Here is a 20313-nt window from a genome sequence, read left to right on the forward strand (position 1 = left end):
ATGATGATGATGATGATGATGGTGGTGATGATGATGATGATAACAGTGAGGTAACCCTGACAACACTGATAATAGAAACACTCCCTGGGAGTTTACAAGGTGCTAGGTGCTAGGGTCATAGATTTGCAAACCCTCTCTCCTCTGATTCTCATAATAATCCCACAGCAGGTAGGTCTCATTATTGTCTACTTTTATCAATTGACAAACTAAGTCAAGGAGTGGCTGGCTAATGTGACGGAGGTTACGGGACTGGACAGCATGCAAACCAGGACTCTTTCCATTCTCGATCTAGCACCTGTGGTCTTACCACCATGCAAACCATTGACGGAAAATAGAAATGCCAGTTAGGTAAAAGTCAACTCTAATTCTGTGATTGGTAGGGTCTCAAGTAAAACCTAATTCTGTGATTGGTAGAGTACAGGCTAAGTTACTACAAAAGACTCCTCAAAACACAGAGGGTTGAATATGGTGGAACTTATTTTTCTCTTTTTCATAACCAGTCTCAAGGCCGGTGGTGGTCAGAAGTGGGTGGAAGGCTCTGGTCTGTGATCACTCAGCTCTGTCACCTTCAACCTTCATCAGTACTCAAACTTCAGCTTCTGTTATCTGGGTCCAAGGCCACTGCCACATTTGTTGCCATTCCCATCAGTAAGAAGAGGAGAGAGAGGAGGTCTAGGGTAAGCAGCTTGTATTTAGGTTGGGAATGAACTGGCGTATACACATCACCTCTCTCACCCCCCAATGGCCTGCACTCAATTCCATAGCTGCAAGGGAGGCTGGGAGAGGCAGTTTCAGGCCGGGCTGCCAAGTGACAAATAAAGGCACAGATGGTTCTATTACTGAAAGGAAAAAGGGAGACAGGCTGTTTCTCCCATTCTAGTAACTTAGAAAGTTCAGGTTAGATGTTGCTGTTCACCCAACTTGCACCAGCTGAGTTATGTATAAATGAGGTGTCCAAGGCTCAGAGAGTTTAAGCAACATCCTTCTCCTCACAGAGGCAGAACGGAATCTAGCGCTTGTTCCCTGATTTCTAGACCAGTGTTCTTTTTTTTTTTCTAAATTGACTCTTCAGATTACACCCGAAAGGTTACCATCAAATTTCTAACTTGTGCCAGAATAACACAACACCTTTTAAAAAATGATACCCGATTGTGACATTGCCCAAAAGGAGTCAATAAATGTCAAAAAGAAAGGCGAATATATTCATAGAATTTGAAGATTGGAAGCACTATATCACTAAGACTACATCTCCCTCATCGTAAATAAGGCAACAGAGTTTCAAAAGGAGTCCATAAATGTCAAAGGGAAAGGTGAATATATTCATAGAATTTGAAGACTGGAAGCATGCTATCACCGAGACCATATCTTCCTCTTTTTGTAAATAAGGCAGCGTGGGCCCCAGGAGTCTACTGATTTCTGCATGGTCACACAGCTTGTGTGAAAGAGCCACGATTGGTCCTTCATCTCTTAATTTTCAGTGTTCCTTCCACTGAACCGCAAAGACCCTCATGAAAAGGATAAAGGGCCTTAAAATACCTGCCACAGTTGCCGCCCACGAGACTCCCAGGAAATCCCACTTCTAACTCCTTGGGCGTTAGCTACAGAATGCTGTTCTCTGATCTGGCTCACATTCAACCAGCCAGTTTCAATTCCACAATCTCCATTCATGGAATGGATTCAATCTCCATTCGATCTTCCCTGCATCAGGCACCATGCTAGGGGCAGAGGGATGCAAAGGTACAAAGGTTATGGTCCTTGCTGGGAGCTTACCATTGGGTGGCAAATACATACAAACAATACACAATGAGGTAGTGTAGCATGACATAATGGCTGGCTATAGCATGATGGCTACTTTATTTAGGTTTTCAGGAAGCAATATCCCATATACTATCTGTGATGGGCTGCTCTCCATCCACGGGGTGAGTAGGCATTCCTGGCGGGGCTGATGCTCAGGATCCCATCCCTCCCTCCAAAGTGAGTGGCACATGGTGGGTATGAGATGCAAGTCAGGCCACACGGAGTCCTCCCTGGGACTTCACTCACTGAGTGAGGAGAGAATCTCTGCAGCCTATTGGGTCTGCAGGTTGGAAGGATGTGAACACAGAGTGACCTGTGACCTTGCCCTCCATCACACGGTAAAACCCAATGAGTGGGAAAGAATGAATGCCTCTGCCACTGCCATACAGACCAACGCGGAGATACACGCGGGCGAGAGAGGTAAAGAGGTCTGTCCAAGAGCAAGAAACACCGAGGTCCTTGTATCACCATTACTGGCACCACACCCTCACAGGCTGTGTCACCATGCAGAGATCCTTATCACCACCGCCACCACCATCATCACCATCATCACCACCCTCCTCATCCTCAGGCGTCATCAGAATTAACGTTTTTAGTGTTCACCTTATGCCAGGAATGGAACCTATGTGAAACCGAGGCGCTTGACATCATCTTATTTAATAATGATAAGGATAGTAATTCATAAAATGTGAAGGTATTATTACCCTCCCTTTATAGAAGAGTAAACCAAGGAACAAAGAGGAAAAATGATTTGCCACAGGTCACACAGCTAGAGAGAGAGAGCCCACGGACCCAAAATTGTCCGACTCTAAAATTTTACTTCTTTCTCCTGCAACACGGAGCCCTGAGCCCCACAAGGCTCCGCGTTGAGGCAGGTGGCCTCGCTCTCCTGCGCAGAACGAGGTTCAGGTAGTCACACCACGTGGCCCTCCTGCAGGCTGGACTGAGCATGGGGAGGGCTTCTCCTTTATGTGGCTTCCCGGTGGGTCTCTGCCCTAATCTGCCCTCCCTGCCTTGACCAGCGTGAGTGGAAGTCCTCCCTCCAGGCAGGGAAATCCCAGGTCCCGTCCCCAGGACTACTGCCCCGCGGTAGAAGTCACCTTCTGCCTCCACAGCTCCTACCTCTGTCCAGGGCAGAAGACCACCATTTCTGACCCTCACACAACATCTCCACGGGAGTTCGTGAATTCAACGGGTTGTCATTAGTAAACACTTAATATGTGCCGGGCACCGTTCTAGCTTCTTGAGGTACATCAGCAGACACAATGTACAGAAATATCTGCCCTCATTGGAACTGAGTTCCAGCAGCAGGGAGATAGACGATAAACAATAGATACAATACATGAGTTCATTATGGATGTTAAAAAGCGGAAAACAAAATGTAGACCAGGGATGGGAGATCAGGAATATGGAAGAGGGTGACATTCGTTAAAACAGGACAGTTCAGGTCGGCTTCACAGAGAGATGTGGGCAAAGGTGAGAAGGAGCTGAGAGGCTAGCCAGGCAGACACCTGGCGAAGGGTTCTGGGCCACAGCCAGGGCCCTGAGGCCAGTGGGGCTGGAACAGAGTGAGCGAGGGAGACCCTCACAGGCACCACCCACTGGGGACCCCGCAGAAGCCTGCATAAATCTTACCAGAAGATCGTAGAGCCCAATAGAAACATGGGCATGGGACTCACACAGTTTACAGAAAAATAAATGCAAGCAGCCAACAATCAAACCCACAGATGCTCAGCCTCACTTAAAAATTTAAAAGGAGGCTCTAGGTAAGTGAGTACATTTTTTTACACGTTATATGAGCAGAGAAAAAAGCTCCCCGAGGTGGCTGGGCCAGGCACGCAGACAGGTCTCCCCTGCACGGCGGGTGCTGAGCCCAAAGATGGGTCAATGTGGGCTCCTCGGTAGGACTCACAGTGGCAATGGGTTGAGACATGTTAACTATGTTTAAATACACAGATTCCACTAAATCCATCATGGTATCCTCCTGCAATAAAAAACTACATTAGTCATCTTTGGATGGTGTTAGGGAAAAAGAACCATTATTTTTAAGGTAGGTAATCTAAGGAATACAATCAAGCATTTATTTTGCTCTTCCAGTAAGGACCGCACTGGCTGCATACGGGTGAGGAGCAGAGTTTCTCTGTATAGGAGTATTTTAACTATGCAACGGAGACGTAATGAAAGAATCAAGAAACCATCAAGGACTGCTAACATCCCCAAAGGAGAACATCAGACAGTACACTCCTCCTCATGCAAGCTCATACTTTCTGTGCAGTTTCTTTACCAAAAAAAAAAAAATGCAACCTGACTCGCATCAGTCTTGCAGACATAATTACTTATGTATAGGACACACAAGTGACAGAGGAACACGTTAAAGACATCGGTAGGATGCAATCAACAAAACCCAAACTGTTAGAAACTCTGCAATAACCCAATTTCTTAAACAAGTACAAAAATAGGTGTGTGTGTGTGTGAGTGTGTGTGTGTGTGTGTGTTTATGTGAAACTGCAGGTTAAGAGAAACCAAAAAGCCCTGGCTGGAGTAGCTCAGTGGATTGAGTGTGGGCTGCGAACCAAAAAGCATTGCAGGTTCGATTCCCAGTCAGGGCACATGCCTGGGTTGCAGGCCTTGGCCCCCAGCAACTGCACATTGATGTTTCTCTCTCTCTCTCACTCTCTCCCTCCCTTCCCTCTCTAAAAATAAATAAACAAAATCTTTAAAAAAAGGAGAGAAACCAAAAAGACATATCCATCCATTGCAATATAGGAATCCTTATTTGAATCTTGATTCGAAAAGAAAACTGTAGAAATTTTATGAGACACAACTATGAAACAATACAAGCACTAGAAGAAAACATGGATCAAATGTAAACACTAACCAAATATTTTGTGATACTAGAATATACTGTCTTTTTTTTTTTCAGTGTGATAATGGTCTTATGGCTATGCTGTAAAAATGCTCATTTTTCAGAGATGTACACTGAAATGTTAATGGGTTGCTTTAAAGGAATCCCTAGAGGGATTCCTACCTAGAGGTAGGGAGTAGATAGGGGTCTAAATGAGGCCAGATTAGCGTTGGTCATTTCTGAAGCTGGGCAATGGGGGTACATCGCATTGTCCTCTGTAATGTTGTACATACAGTATATCCTCACTTAACATCATCGACAGGTTCTGTGACTGTAAGCGAAACAACCCATAATAAAGCCAGTTTTATTACAGGCTAATTGACATAAACTAGAATTAAGTTCCTAGGTATCTCATTAACTTTAAAATGAAACACTGAACGAAATGATGTTATTTGGGGTCCTGCTGTACAGCAGAAAGTCACATAAAAACAACAAACAAATACCTTATTTGAGAGCATGACTGGAGTAACATTGAGAAATGCAGCTACGAGGCATTCTGAGAGATGTAATTTTAAGCTTTGTAGCCTGTGCAGCGCATGCTAGATTCAGGTTTGAAATATGTGTGACTGAGACGATCCATAACGTCTACCCTGAAATCTACAGCTCAACCCTGACCTCCCTCTTACTGGGTCATCAGAAACATCCAACTGCTTCTTTGACATCTTGGCTTGGATGTCTCACCTCCATTACTGGGTGTCCCAAACTCAGCATGCCCCGAACAAAACTGATCATGCTCCTCACCCCGTCACCCTGCCCCACCCCCACTGAACCTGCCTTGTTACTAACTAGTGGGGTGACCTCAGAATAGCCTCTTTGTTCCTCTAGTCCCCGGGCTGTGAAGTGGAGGAATGTTTAAACTCTCTCTAGATGACCTCCCGCTCAAGGAACCCATGGGACTAAAACTTGCAGCTTCTGTCCATGTTAATTATGGATTGTTTTTTAAAAAAAGTAGTTACCTAACCCTGGCTGGCATAGCTCAGTGGATTGGGTGTGGGCTGTGAACCAGAGTGTCGCAGGTTCGATTCCCAGTCAGGGCACATGCCTGGGTTGCAGGCCACAGCCCCCAGCAACCGCACATTGATGTCTCTCTCTCTCTCTTTCTCCCTCCCTTCCCTCTCTAAAAATAAGTAAATAAAATCTTTGAAAAAAAAGTAGTTACCTTAAGCCCTGGCTGGTGTGACTCAGTGGATTGAGTGTCAGACTGCGAAGCAAAGGGTCACCGGTTCAATTCCCAGTCAGGGCACATGCCTGGGTTGCAGGCCACGGCCCCCAGTAGGGTGCGTGAGAGAGGCAACCACACATTGGTGTTTCTCTCCCTCTCTTCCTCCCTCCCTTCCCCTCTCTCTAAAAATACGTAAAATCTTTTTTAAAAAAAGAACAAAATTGCCCTGGCTGGCATAGCTCAGTGGATTGAGTACGGGCTGCGAACCAAAGTGTCACAGGTTCAATTCCCAGTCAGGGCACATGCCTGGGTTGCAGGCCAAGCCCCCAGCAACCGCACATTGATGTTTCTCTCTCTCTCTCTTTCTCCCTCCCTTCCCTCTCTAAAAATAAATAAATAAAATCTTAAAAAAATAAAATAAAAAAGAACAAAATTAAATAAATAAAAATTAGCTACCTTAAAAGGGACTTAGCCTACATATTTTCAGAAGCAGTAACATTTCATGATGAATATTAGCACGAGTTTAGCCCTCAGTGATTATTTATTCAGTCCTGCCCATTGCAGTATATTTCAGTGAAATTTCAAATAGCCAGCAGTTGTGTTCAGTCTGGGACTGAGCATCCTAAGTCCAACAGGTCAAGTAGCCAAGCACCTGCCTCCCCGCAGCAACCGCCAAGGAGCTGTCTGTTGTTGCGAAGATAATTTAGACGGCCGTTTCTTCCGGGCCCGGGCTTTTGTATCTGTTTCAGAAATGTGACAGGTGCAATTTTCTTCACGGCAAGAGGAAGCGATGGTTTTGACCTCGTGTGTCTCTGGAAGCATCTGCAGGAGGGTGACTTGTCACTTTTATTGCATAAGTGAGGGTGCTCCCACGGTGAAGCAGGAGGGGTGATGAATATGACCCTCGGAGGCCGCCGAGTGGCACCTAGGGAGAGGGAGGCCCGCGTGACACGCGCACGCTGCTCGGGGTCACGGCGGCACTCTCCTCTGCCCCGCGGCGCTCTGCACTGGCACCCGGACCGCGGGGTCCGACGTCCCTTTCCCTTCCTGCCTAGTTAGAGTACCTGATTTAAGGGGGTGAAAACGTCGAGTGAGCTTAATCTAAATGAGCATAAAAGGTAATTGGGAAAAGGTGGGCGAAAGGAGAGTGAGCCTTTTTGGATCCGTTCAGAACTTATAACTGTTTTGAAGATCACGCATGTTAAATTCAGTCGATCTTGTCCCCGAGGCAGTCCAAGTCGGACGTCAGCTCGGGCACCCTGTCCTACCCTTGAGGTTCAAAGGCGATGGGACTTGAACCCGCATCAAACACGCAGTGGGAACCCCGCCGCCATCCACCTGTTGGGTTTTCAGTCCCCACTAGCTCCACGTTCCTGCTTCCGCTGGACTCGTGCTCGCAGGGACCGGCCCGCTGTCCTGATGTGCTGTCCTGCTTCTGGGCACACGTCACCGAGCCGTGGTCACTGCCCAGAGTCCTTGACTCTCCCAAGGACCACCTCGCCAGGGGCGGCAGGGGCGGGCGGCAGACTTGCCTGCGGCGTCCCATTGGCGGAGGGGGAGGTTACACGGCAAAACATCACAGCCCAGTAAGCGCTCAAAGTTGGATGTAGGCGTGCAGGTTCTTAAAGATAATTCAAGAAAATCCTCAGCCGTTCTCCAAATGTTTCACATCCACTGTCATTTAGCCGCAGTTTCTACAGGCCGACGTGGGTCCTGCTTCCAGTAAGCATCAGGGAAGGACGCTAAGCAATCAGTACGGTACCGCCTCGGGCTCCAGGGGGTCTGCGGCGGACCGGCTGGTTGCGTGAATCCGGGACTGGCCGGCTGCACTGCTAACGGATCTTTCACGTCCCTGCATCACGTTGGGTCCCGCAAACATCTCAGATTTTCATGACATGCCCAGTTCAGAAAGAATTCATATTCTTTCAGAAAGAATTCATATTCTTTCAGGGGGAAGGGTTTTCAGGAACAACTATAAAGGACACATGGACAAAACCAAGGGGGGGTGGGATCAGGGGAGGGAGATGGGGATGGCTGGGGTTGGGGGGGAGTGGTGGGGAGATAATGGAGACAACTGTACTTGAACAACAAAAAAAAAAATAAAAAATAAAAATACAATAAAATAAAATGCTCACTTTACAGATGAGGAACTAAAGCGCCAAAGAGGTGAAAATTCAAGGTCAAGCAGATACTCAAAGCAACCGTGACATTCTAGGCTGCCCCCAGTTTGTCTGTCTGTCTTGACAAACAAACAAATAAAAAAACAAATAAAGACTCATCTCCCAAGCAAAGGCAATGCATGTAACATCATTAGGAATGGCTAGTCATGTGAGAGTTGTCCTTTCAACTGTCAGGGCACTTCTGAGTTTTAAAATATTTCTGGAAAATGGGGTGGGGGCCTCATCCCTAGGTCCCCCTAGGAGACTCCAGCTCCCCAGCCAGCACCACCACACTGTTGCACGCCCAGGTAAGAGTCTGCTGGGCTTTCTGGGAGAAATGTCTTTTCCCCAGAGGATTCTGGGACTTCCCATGGAGTCCTGACATAGTGAACTGAAGGCTCTTCAAAGTCAAGGTCCAAATGTTGCTCCAGCCTTAAATGAACAAGGGCCTCACTTTAAGTCACCGATTCTCACCGAGGGCTGACGGGCACCCTTCTCCTTCCAGGGGAAATCTGGCAACATCTGGAGACATTGCTGGCTGTCACAACCGGGCCAGGGCTCCTGGTGTCTAGTGAGTAGAGGCCGTAGGGTGAGTAGGGTGATGCTGGTGATCACCCCACAATGCACGGCAGCTGCTCACAGCAACTATTTGACTCCAAGTGTCAGCAGTGCCCAGGTGGAGGCTCTGCCCTGAGCCGAAGGCGGTGCCGGGGCTGCGTCCTGCGCCTGGCCGACCATCCGCACGAAGCGAGCTGAGGGTGGCAGCCCTCGATGTCCTCTGACCTTGAAATTTCAGACCTGAGTAGCTGTTTCCCCCACTGAAGGGACTGTTTCCCCCACTGAAAGGGTGGCGTTGCCCGCAGGGCCTGACAGGCCAGCTGAGAGCCAGAGGGGAGGGATGCCTCCCCACTCCTCCCCACTCCAGGAGAGCAAGCTGAGGGAGTGGCAGAGGGCAGGGGCAGCTGAGGAGCCCCGCTTCCCGAGGGGGAGAGGGGAGAAGGCGACCAGAAGTAGCATCGCGGTGGCGTGGAAAGCCAGTATGAGAGCAGTTGCCCCAGCCGGGACCCACAGGGAAAGAGAGACAGAGTTTGGCGAGGTGGTGACCCAGGATCGCTTCTCCAGCTAAGTAAACTGTGGCTGTACTCGTGGGTGTGCCCTGGACACACTCTCTTCTTACAGCCACCCTGAGGCAGGCAGGTGGCGGGGAGGGTGCCGTGCCTACTGGACAGACCGGGACAGGGAGCCCTGGGGCAAGTTCACGGGTCATCTAGGCAGTGGTAAAGCCCGAACCAAAACTAAGGCTTCTGATGCTGTTAAGGGCAGAACTGGGCCCCTGCGCAAATTCATGCGTTGTAGGCCTTCCCACCATGCGACTCCTTTAAAGAGGTAATGATGGCTACATGGGGCCATAAGGATGGGCCTCTAATCAAATGGGAGTGGTGTCCTTTATAAGGGGACGAGGAGACGCCAGGGATCTTTCTCCCTGCACATGCATGCAGAGGAAAGGCTGCGTGAAGACACAGCGAGAGGGCGGTGTCTATGAGCCAGGAAGAGGCCCTTCTCTAGAAAGCAGCACTGCCAGCACCTTGATCTTGAACTCCCAGCCTCCAGAACCGTGAGAAAACAAAATCCTGCTGCTTCAGCCATCCAGACACCAAAACAGTGGTGTTTTGTTATGGCAGCCAGAGCTGACTCATCAGATGCCAGCACCTGCGGCTCCCTACCCTGGCCCGTCACTACCGGCACCCAGGGCATCGATGACCAATTGTAATGACTTTTTTCAGGGCGCGACATTCCTCCCCTCTTTGTACCACCTGCCACCAGCCCACGCTCACTCTTGAAGGCTCTCCCCCCTCGGTTTCTGGAACGGCACCTTCACCTGTGTCTCCCGGCACCCCTCTGAAGGCTTTCTCGTGGGCCGGAAACCCCACAGGCCCGGGCTTTGACAGCCTTCTCTCCTCCCTCTGCACATCCTCCCTGGGAGAGTTAGTTGCCAAGAGACTTATTTCCATGAAGATCTCGGACAATCTCCTCCATACCAATGAATGGAAGTACCCACCAGGGTAGAGTCAGCTTGTAGTAAATATTTGCCGAATGAATGAGAATGAATGAGTGAACAAATAAACAAACTATCCTTTATGAGTTGAGAATTCCTGGCACTGAATCTCTGGTCTAAACGTCTCTTCTGAGTTCCAGCCCCACTGTCTGAGTCAGGGACTGCCCACGATAATGGCGCATAGCAAGCTGCCCCCAGAACTCGAGGACTTGCAACAAGAAGCACCTGCATCCTCCTGCAGGTTAACTGTGCGGCAGCTGCCCGGGGCTGAGATCTGCTCAGGGTCCGGGGCTCAGGTTTTCCGGGCCTGGCTCCAGGCCGTGAGCTGGATTCGGGTCTGCTCCCTTGGGGCCGGGCTGTAGGGCAGGGGCCGCTCAGCCCGTGCTTTTCTCGTGGCGATCGCCCAACTGCACAATGCAGTTAAGGCCCCCGCTCCTGTTCCCATCCCCCAGCCCTGCACAGACCCAAGCACCTCTCCAGCAGCTGCTCATCATCAGTGGGATGAGGCGGTCTTCTCTGCGCATGGTGTGGGGGAGGGGGAGAGCAGTGAGCGAGTGTCCACGGAACAACAATGCAAACTCCAAGCCAGCACACCTGTACCTCAAATTTCCTATAAGACACCCCCCACTTGAATGTCTTACAGACTCCTTAAATTCTCCACGCTGTTTGCTACGCGCCCGACACTCTGCCGACTCCCTCTTTCTGTGGAGTTGGGTCCTCTGGTCCACATCCCACGAGCAGGGGATCTTACTGGAACCGGACGGAGCACCTACTTCTAACTGCCAACTCTCTCGAATTCAGAATCAGCCACCTCCTGGAAGGCGCGCTGCTCGGGAGACAGCTGAGCTCTCTCCCGTTGCAGACCTGTGCTTACTTCAGTCCCGTGTTGTCTGTGCTTTTCACACCCGGGGTCCCGGCTACTCTCTGGGGGACACCCACTTCCCAGTTCCTGCTGGTCTGGTTCTGCTTCTCTCCCCAACTCCCAACCCCCTCCCCAGGGCCCTCCATGCCCCTCGCTGCAGCGTGCCTAGGTCACAAAGAGGAGACCGACACCGGACAGTCCTTTTGAGCCCTCAGCTCCTACTTTGGAAACCAGCTTCTCTGTGTCGGCTCTTCTCTGGGGACAACGGCACACGGACTCTGCCATGAGCCACCTCTCTGGGGACTGACATTACGACCTGCCAAAGGGGAGAGAGAGGTCAGCGAATGAGTCACTCATTAGCTCTTGCTTTCCTGTGGTCTGGTTTAGATTTACGTGCAGAGGGCACGCACACGCCGCACAAGCACAACCCTAGACTGGGCTCTAAACTCCTCCCTCATGTTTATTTAGGCTGTCGCCGGACAATTTGATAGGCTTCCTTGGGACAAGTGGGCCCTGCTCCAGGGGACTGAGGACAGGAATAGCAAGCCTGGACCGGAGCGGCCTGGCAGCCCGAGGAGGAAGAGCGTGGCGACATGAATGTCGGCAGTGTCGCTGGCGCTGGCCTGCTGTACTAATTCGTCCTCGGAAAGGCAGCTGACCCATTTTTTTTCCAGCCCACAGCTCTAATGGACTCTTTATTCAGAGGCCATCCTTCTCCCACATAAAGGCCTGCATTGTATTTAAGGATAAGCCCTTTAATGAATCTGCTATTTCTGGTTCTCCTAGAAAATGCCATTAATGAGCTTGCAAGAGCAAGGAACGGCGGACACTTGAGGGGCCTGCCTTTCAAGGGGAGACCACGGTGGCAGGAGAAGGAACAGAGACCAGAAACAGGTCTTCTGTTTCACTTTCTTGGAACGGGTTTGGCTTAACTGAAACTGTGATGTAGACGCATGTTAAAAGACAGACTGCTCTTCCCACAGCGGGTTTCCTCACGTCACACTCAAGTTTCTTAACAGGCGCTGGCCAACTGCAGGCTCGACGGGCGGCCAGTGGAAGCCCGCCCGTTTACCCGCTTGCCATGGTGTGGCGTGCGCTCTGCTGATGCCTGTGTTCCCAGGGGGAGGTGAGGAGCATTTGCAGACAACAGCAGAGTAGGAGCATGCACGGAGGATGGGTGGGAGCATGAAGACTGATCTCTTCACGTTACTCTTTCTTTTATTTCCCGGAGCCGTCCAGCTCTGGCCCCAAACTCAGCAAAACAGAAGCTCTCCGGCTAACCAGCGGTGCTCTCCTTCACAAAGCACTTTGTTGCTCATCTCGTTACTCCGAGGGGCCCTTCCAAGTCCCACCTCCAACTGCGAATGGCTCACTGAAGCACATTGGCGCTTCCTGGGATGAGCTGGCACTCGGCGATGTGTTAGCAGCCTCACAGATGGGAGGTTTGTGGGCGCTCCCGCCCTCTAGTATGTCTCCTGCCAGCAGCGCCCCCCTGTGATCTGGCACTAATGGAGGTGCCAAAGATATATAAATTGGGTATACGATGAGGTCCTTGTCCTGAAGGGTTTAACAGTTCACAGTAATCCAGCTCATATGACGGAATGTTATTGAGAGCAGGGCACTATGGGAAGAGCCGTGAGAAGTTCCCAAATGAGGCAGGCAAGACAGAGTCTGGGTTATCTTAAAGCCTCGTACAAGCTGCAGTCTGTCTGCGGCGTTGCCTGAGCGCGTTTAGGGTGCAGATCCTCGGGCCTCACCCTCGAGGGGCTAAAGGACAGACGCTGCAGGTGGACCTAGCCGCTCGTGTTTAACACGTGGGTGGACCTGGCCTGTAGGACTCCTAGGGAAGCTGAGGAAGTAAGACACACAGTCGCTCCCAGCGGAGAGGACGACAGGTCGGGACCTGTCACGCAGACCGGAGGCCATGGGCCTGCTGCAGTAGCTTTAGGCTAAAGCCACAGCTACCACTGGAGTTTTAAAAATGCATTATTGCTTGAGCTCCGCTGAAAGGTTGTAATTCACTGGTTTTAGTTCTTGTTAAAAATGCTCCTGAGTTGATTCTGTCAATCGTGACAGGAAAGAGTCTCAGTAGGGATCTAAGAAAGAGGACTTCGGTAATGATCAAGAGCGCGTTGTGATAGAAAGTCAGTGTGTTTGTTTCCCGTGGCTGTCATAACAATGCACCGCAAACTCGCGGTTTAAAGCAATAGAACTGGGTCCCCTCACAGTCCTGGAGGTCGGAAGTTGAAAATCGAGGTGACTGTGACACCACATTCCCTCTGGAGGCCCCGGGGGGGAGAATCTGTTCTGTGCCTCTTCCCGCTTCTGGTGGCTCCGGGTGTCCATAGCTCCTGACGGTGACCCTCTAATCTCCGCCTCCGCCTTCCCACGGTCTTGGCCTCTCCTGCGTCTCCTCTTCTGTCTCAGAGCCCCCTCTGCCTTTCTCTGTTTATTACAGGCACACCCAGATAACACCAGGCACTCTCATGGCAACACGCGGAACTTAATCATATCCACAAAGACCCCTTTCCCAAAGACGGCGGCATTTACAGGTTCCGGGGACTTGATACCTTTGGGGAGCCAATTTTTGGTCTAGCACAGCTACTATCGAGAGAAGACAGCATCTGCTAATTAGTACAAAGCAGTAAAAGATGGAACGGTCTCTTGGGCTTTGCAATTTTAACAGAACAAGAGCCTGAAGTGCAGGGAGTCAAGTTATTACGGTAGCTGCTCCGGGATTCTGCAGGCAGGGGCGCATCCTTTCAGGAAAAATGGATACCCGTTCTGCCGCAGAAGACTGGGAACAACAACAGCCTTTGATGATGACATCAGAGGTTTGCAGTAGGCCTTTCTGCTCTGGGTGAGGAAGTTTCCACAGCTAAGAAAAAGGCTTCTCGTGGGACGGGGACAGGACCGGGAGAACCACCCATATGCTATTTGTTCCCCTGGACCCTGGGCTGGGAGAGAGCTGCTGGTTTCCCTGATGCCTTGAGCAACGTGGGAGCCTTTTCCAGCTACATCCTTTTGCCCTGGAGGCTCAGAATAGAGTGTGTACCTTCCAATAGGCCCATTAAACCGTCATAATGTGAGCTGACAGCCCGAGCCCATGATTATGTCACTGTAGTTTGAAAATAATTATGCCATTGTCTCTGTAGCTACGAGTGTCGCTCCCACAAAACCGTGCCAGTGTTTGGACTGTGGGAGAAGCGAGTTGTAGTAAATGGCTTTTAAAATGGCAAGCTGTGCAGCTCACAAGCCGGAACCTCAGGACATCTTGTCTGTGAGATCGCTTTCAACCAACTGCTACACATTCCTCTCTCCAGGTCTTGCTGTGTTTTTCATGGGAGTCTACCTGTAACAGGTGAGGTCTGCTCCCAGAAATCTATCTCAAGGAAATAATCTAGCAAGTGTGCAGGGATGCAGTCTCAAGAACGCCCATCACCGTATCGATTATACTAATGAAAGGCTGGAATCAATCAATGTCCACCAGTAATATTTCCTGCCTCTCTCAGGGAACCTCCCTCAGTCCCTAAGATCCTTCAGTGTTTTCATACTTCTCACTTGGGAGGGTCTCAAAATGGCAATTCACTTTTTGTATAAAACCAGTAGAAGCTCTTTACACCAGTCTCCATTCAGGCAACATGAGGATCACTTACTACCTTCTATCCTTCCACTGGAAATCCACCACACTTCTGCTCACGCTAATTGTCCCCTGATAATGCCAGTGGCATTTGCTATTCTAACTATGTAGTTTAACACCACACTAAATCAACTATATATGCATGTCAAAAGTAAGTTGTGGCTCCTAGGAAAACTGGGCTAGATGCTTACAAAGACTGAATAAAGGCAAGTTATTCAAGAAAAAAAAAAACCTGGTATCAAATTAGGTGTGACAGGGAACTGAAACATTTTTAAAGGTTTAGGACTTGGAACTCAGTTTTGAATCACATGTAATTTTCACATGTGACAAAATATTCTTCTTTTTGATATTGTTCAAGCATTTAAAATTGTATAAACTGTTCTTGACTAACAGCCATACAAAGATGGGCTGTGGGCTGGGTTTGGCCTGTGAGCAATAGTTTGCTGACACTGTTTTATGTTAAAAACAATACAGGGTCCGGCAGAAGTACTGCCACTGAGCGTGGCTGGTGGGTACACGGATGTCTCGCACGAGATGGACAGCACTTTGAACGTTTCACCTAAAATGTCATTTGGTGTGCTTGAGTGTGATATTGTTATATTACAGAATTACATGCTTATGATTTTGTAATAAAAGATTTGTATGTAAGAAAAGGGGGCATTATTTGTGCCAGACTCAGTGTATTATGTATTATATATGTTAGGTTTTTTTCTTTTATGATTTTAGTTTTTAATTATTCAAAAATGCAAATGACATTGAGCAAGAGCCTTCTATTTTGTTTGTTCATACTCTTTCGACTTCTCTTGCTTGTCAGGTCCATGAGACAAAGGTTTAAATTGGCCCAGAATAGGCACTCCATACGTGTTTCTTAAATGAATGAAGTGAAATTATGCAATATTCCTATGACAGAGTACTAACTCAGCCACTAAAAATTATGCCAGAGAGTTCAAGATTTATTGTGAAGGGGAAAAAAACAAGTAACAATAGTATTTATGATATAACTCTATTTTAAAAACTAGGTGTCTATATTTGTATGGGCAACAGTGTAGTAGAATATGTAAAAATACAGAATACGTGAAAGTTTATTATATCAATATAGTTCTAATTGGAGGGGGATGTCTTTAAATCTTTTTCTTTTGCTTCTCTGTATATTTGGTTTTTCTAAAATAGGCATTTCCTTTGCATAATGGGTCATTGTTATTTTTATTCTTCCTTGCAGTGCTGGTGTCCTGAAGGAATTTGCATCTGACCCCATGGGAGCACCGAGTTCGGTCAAACCCTGTGTCTGGGGTCAGGGGCTGGGAGCGACTGAGGCAGCTGTCAGCCTGGGAGCGGATGGGAAGCCCACTCACTTGTCACAGAAGTCCAGCTTTCCACCGCGCTCAGAAAACCGGAAATTCGATGCCAGCGCTTCCCGAGCTCTGGCCTTGGGAGAAAGAGGGGCCTCCCCACACTCCCACTAAAGGACCACGTGCAGGCCATGCTCAAACGTGACATTTTACCCTAGGAGAGTAGGAGGTCCAGGGAGCGTTTTGTTCATTAGTCTGTGTGTGAACTGGGCCCCCATCACGCACGAGGCACTGTCTAGACACTGGAGCTACAGGAGAGGACAAAGCAGGCAGAACCCTCTGCCCCCTGCCGACCTTCCCGTGGGGGGAAGGGAAAGCAAGAAGCAGATGGAGGGAGAGTGTGTGACTGGCAGATGGGGCGGAGGGGGTCTCAGGGAGGGGCGCGGCACAGCGTCCAAGGAGCAGGGGCCCTGTCTGGAGGGACATCCGAGCAAGGGTCAGGCAGAAGGAACCCGGAGGACAAGGTTCCAAGCAGCAAGGACCGGTCCCATACGAAGGCCCTGAAGGACGGCGGGTGCAGCCGCGGAGCTGACGCCGAGAAGCCCGCAGCAGCCACCTCCAGGGACTGCGACAGAGAATTCATTCTACGTGAACAATGTTCTTCCGAGTGAAACGGGGAACGTTGGTGGGCTTAGACGGGACAATGAGGTGCTCTGGTTTGTATTTCAGAAGCTCACTCTGGCCAGTGCGGGAGAGGCAAGGGCGCACCGACTGCAGGGCCTGCTGGGAGGGCACGGCAGGGTGGGGGTGGAGCCAGGCAGCCGGGACCAGGGCGACGTGCAAAGGGAGAATGGGGGTGCACTGATCGGTTCGACCTCCAGAACTGCCCTCAGACCCGGTTTTAAACAGGAGAAAGACAAGATTCAGCTTGTTTGTTTTGGTGTGTTTAAATTTTATGTATTGAGCTATGATTCCTCTGCCATACAATTCGTCCATTTAAAGTCACGAATCAGCGGGTTGCAGTGTCTTCACAGAGTCACACAGCCATCACTACACCGGACTCTGGAGTATTTTCATCACCCCACGAGAAGCCCCGCACCCCTTAACCACTACCCCCCACTGTACCACACTCTGTACCACATTTTACGTTCCCATTCTTCAACGGACGGACATTTAGTTTGTTCGCATTTTGGCTATTGTGGATAACATTGCTGTGAATACTTTGCAGCAGCTTTTGTGTAGGTGTATGTTTTAATTTCTCTTGGGTACATACCCAGGCACGGAACTGCTGGTTTATATGACGACTGTGTTTATCGCGTGAGGAGCGGCCCGACGGTTTTGCCAAAGTGGCTGCGGCGTGCACATTCCCACCCGCCGTGTCGGAGGGTCGGCGTCAGTTTTGAGGTCGTCCTGGCTGCTGTGTGGAGGGCGGATTGGAAGAAGGCCAGGGAGACACGCAGAGGCCTGAACAGTTACGAAGAAGTGGCGTCATGTCAGTAGGGTTCAAGGACACCCAACTGAAGGTGTTCTTCCTGCTGTGTATGGCGAAACGGTTTTTGTGAGACAGCGGCCCTTACATCACGGATCACATCATTAAATTAAAAGATTCCATCGGAGAGGTCTTGTTAAAACAGACCTGCCGTTTTCAAATCTAGAACCCTAAGGCAGACTGGTGTGGGGCTGCTTAACCGGCTCCCAGAACGAGCTCCTGCAGGCAGCAGGGTTTTCCAGAAAAGCCGAGGGAGTCAGTGGGTGCACTAAAACTCCCACACCATTAAGCCTTGTAAACATGGGGCTCACGTGGCAGCCAGTTGCTGAGGACGCCTGTGGCAACAGCCACCACTGCCGCAGCCTTCAGACACCGCCCTGGCCTCTAGCCCCGGAGCAGGGCTGGCTTTGCCCTAGGGGGCTCGTTTTGACGACTGGACAGCAGTTCTATCCCTCCGAAGGTCTTCTAGCTCGGGAAGCAACGGCAAAGCAACATCTGTCAAGCTCGCTTTGTGTCTGGCCCTGGGTGAGGTGCCCCACTTACGAACGTAAGTTAAATTAGCGAAACCTCACAGCAAATCACCAAGGAAGATGGAATTATCTTTCCCAATTACAAGGTGAGCACAGTGGGTCCCTTTGCACCGGAAGGTCAGGAAAGGCCTCTCTGAAGAGATGGCCTCTTAGCGGGAGGAAGCGCATCCCAAGGGTAACCCCCACGTGGTTCGTGTGTTCTGCAGGTGTCTTCGCTTTTACTCACAGTCCATTGTAAATCTACACGTGTGAGTGCAAAGAAGAGGAGGAAATATCCCTCTAGAAATAAATCAAGTTCAAGTTCATTTAAAAGATCACAGCATGTAGAAAGTGTAATTCTTTTTCCTTAATATTTCTAATTTTGTCCCCAGTGTCTGTTTTCCAGGACAGCGTCCCTCCCCCCCATCCCTGCCACCTCCCCACCCCGATCCCACCCGCTCCCATCCGACATCATTGTTTCTGCTCGTGTGTCTTGACAGACCTTGGTCAGGTTCTGGAACGTGACGAGAAACAGCTCCCTTGATCTGGTTGGGCTGGAAACAGTGGCTTTGACCTCCAGAACGCCCCATGAAACAAAGGAAGTGTCTACAGACAGAGGAGTCCCCCCATATCCACAGAAAGGTGTTCCAACACCTCCCATGAATGCCCGAGACCGAGGACAGTACCAAACTCCATAGAAGCTATGTTTTCTCCTACACATACAGACATACCCTATGATAAACTTGAATTAATAAATTAGACACAGTAAGAGACTGATGACAGTACCATAATAAAATAGAACAATAACAACAATATACTGTAAGGAGAGTTATGTGAATGGCTTTGGGGCCATTATGAAGTAAAATGAGGGTCACTTGAACACCAGCACCCCCGGCACGGTGGATCTGAACACCTCCACGGCTCCCGAGCGGCTGATGGGTGGGAATGGAGGTGGGACTCCTGTGGTCCCGAGTAGCTCCTCTGTGCCCGCTCTGCAGTTCAGCGCCGCAGCTGTTCTAACACCGGGGTTCTTAACCCCGCGTTCTTGTCTCGAGGGGCTTTGGGGACACAGCCACGCCCGCCGCCACTCTCCCCTCCCCGCCTAAGACGGGGACTGGGGCCTTGTATGCCTTTTGTTTTTACCTTTTTATTTAGAAATATTTCAAGTGTAGGGGTGGGGGAAATGCCAAAAAAGAGATACAGTGAACATCCACAAACTGTTTATCCAGATTCATCTAGTCTTAACATTTGGTACCATTTGTTTCATCATTTGCTCTCCTTCTCTATTTTATTTTCTCTATTTTATTTCTAAAAGAAAATGCTCTGAGAGTAAGACATCACTCTTACTTTCTTAAAAGACACATTTCAACATGCATTTGTTCAGAATAAAGATACTTTCTCGCATAGCCTCAGTGTAGTTGTCAATGCCTGTGAATTTAACATCGATACAAATATTTGTATTTTCTCTATCGCCACATTCCTCTCACTGGTGTGTGTTTAAAAGCTCTCCAGGTGGATTTAATGTGCATCCTGGACTTTGGGCCACTGTGTAAATAAATATTTATTTACTCTACTAACATACATTAGCTGTTTAGCAGGTACAAAGTACTGTGAATAAATTAAGGAGTTCCTTCTTATTTTATTTATTAATCCTCACCCCAGGACATGTTTTTATTGATTTTTAGAGAGGAAGAGAGAGGGTAAAAGAGAAACATCTACTCATTGCCTCCCACAGTGCCCAGACCCAGGATCAAACCCTGACCGGGAGTTGAACCCACAACCTCTGGTGCATGGGATGCTGCTCCAACCAACAGAGCCACCCAGCCAGGGCAGGGAAATTGGAGGGAAACAGGGAAGAGAGCGTGTCTCGTGCACTACTGGACCAAGCCAGGACCCGGAGTTTATTATGAAATCCAAAGGAAAGCCCAGGGGAAACCACCCAATCCAGGCGCAGAAGGCTGTTGTTCTTCCTCTACCCACAAGGCACACCGGGGAACCGAACCCGGGGAGCGCCTAGCTGGGAAGCCACAGAGGGCTAATAAAGGGCAGAGTGGTGTCTCCTTGCTGATGCTCCTAAGGAAGATACCACAGTCTCTGGAGGTTCAGTCTGGGCCCTGGGATGAGGCGAGGCGACGGGCTGGCTGACCTCCCAAGGTCCTTTGTAAACCCCATAATTAAACGGTGAAGCCTGCGCTTGCTTATTTACACTCCCGCACACGTCCACACCCGATGTGTTAGCAAGTCCTCCGGGCTGCCTTCCAGGTTTAGTACGGTGCCACGCAAGCTGCTGGCACTGAACAAATGACTCAAATATTTGTTCAAGGAAGGAATAAATGAATCAAGTGTTTAAACAGAGCGCACACCACCTCCCTGACTGTCAAGTACCTCGATGAATGAAACCACAACATTCCAAGCACGATCACTTGAGCAGAGCCAGCAAAACAC

General features: G+C 49.5%; 1 protein-coding gene across 4 annotated transcripts in view; it reads right to left on the bottom strand.

Annotated features, from left to right (window-relative positions):
* FAM184B (family with sequence similarity 184 member B) overlaps positions 1 to 20313 on the bottom strand; it is a 79374-nt gene that overhangs the window by 50112 nt on the left and 8949 nt on the right. The gene's annotated exons all lie outside the window — the stretch shown is intronic.

The sequence above is a fragment of the Phyllostomus hastatus genome, unplaced genomic scaffold (assembly GCF_019186645.2).
Source record: "Phyllostomus hastatus isolate PE091 unplaced genomic scaffold, TTU_PhHast_1.1 phas_contig_196, whole genome shotgun sequence".
Lineage (NCBI taxonomy): Eukaryota > Metazoa > Chordata > Mammalia > Chiroptera > Phyllostomidae > Phyllostomus > Phyllostomus hastatus.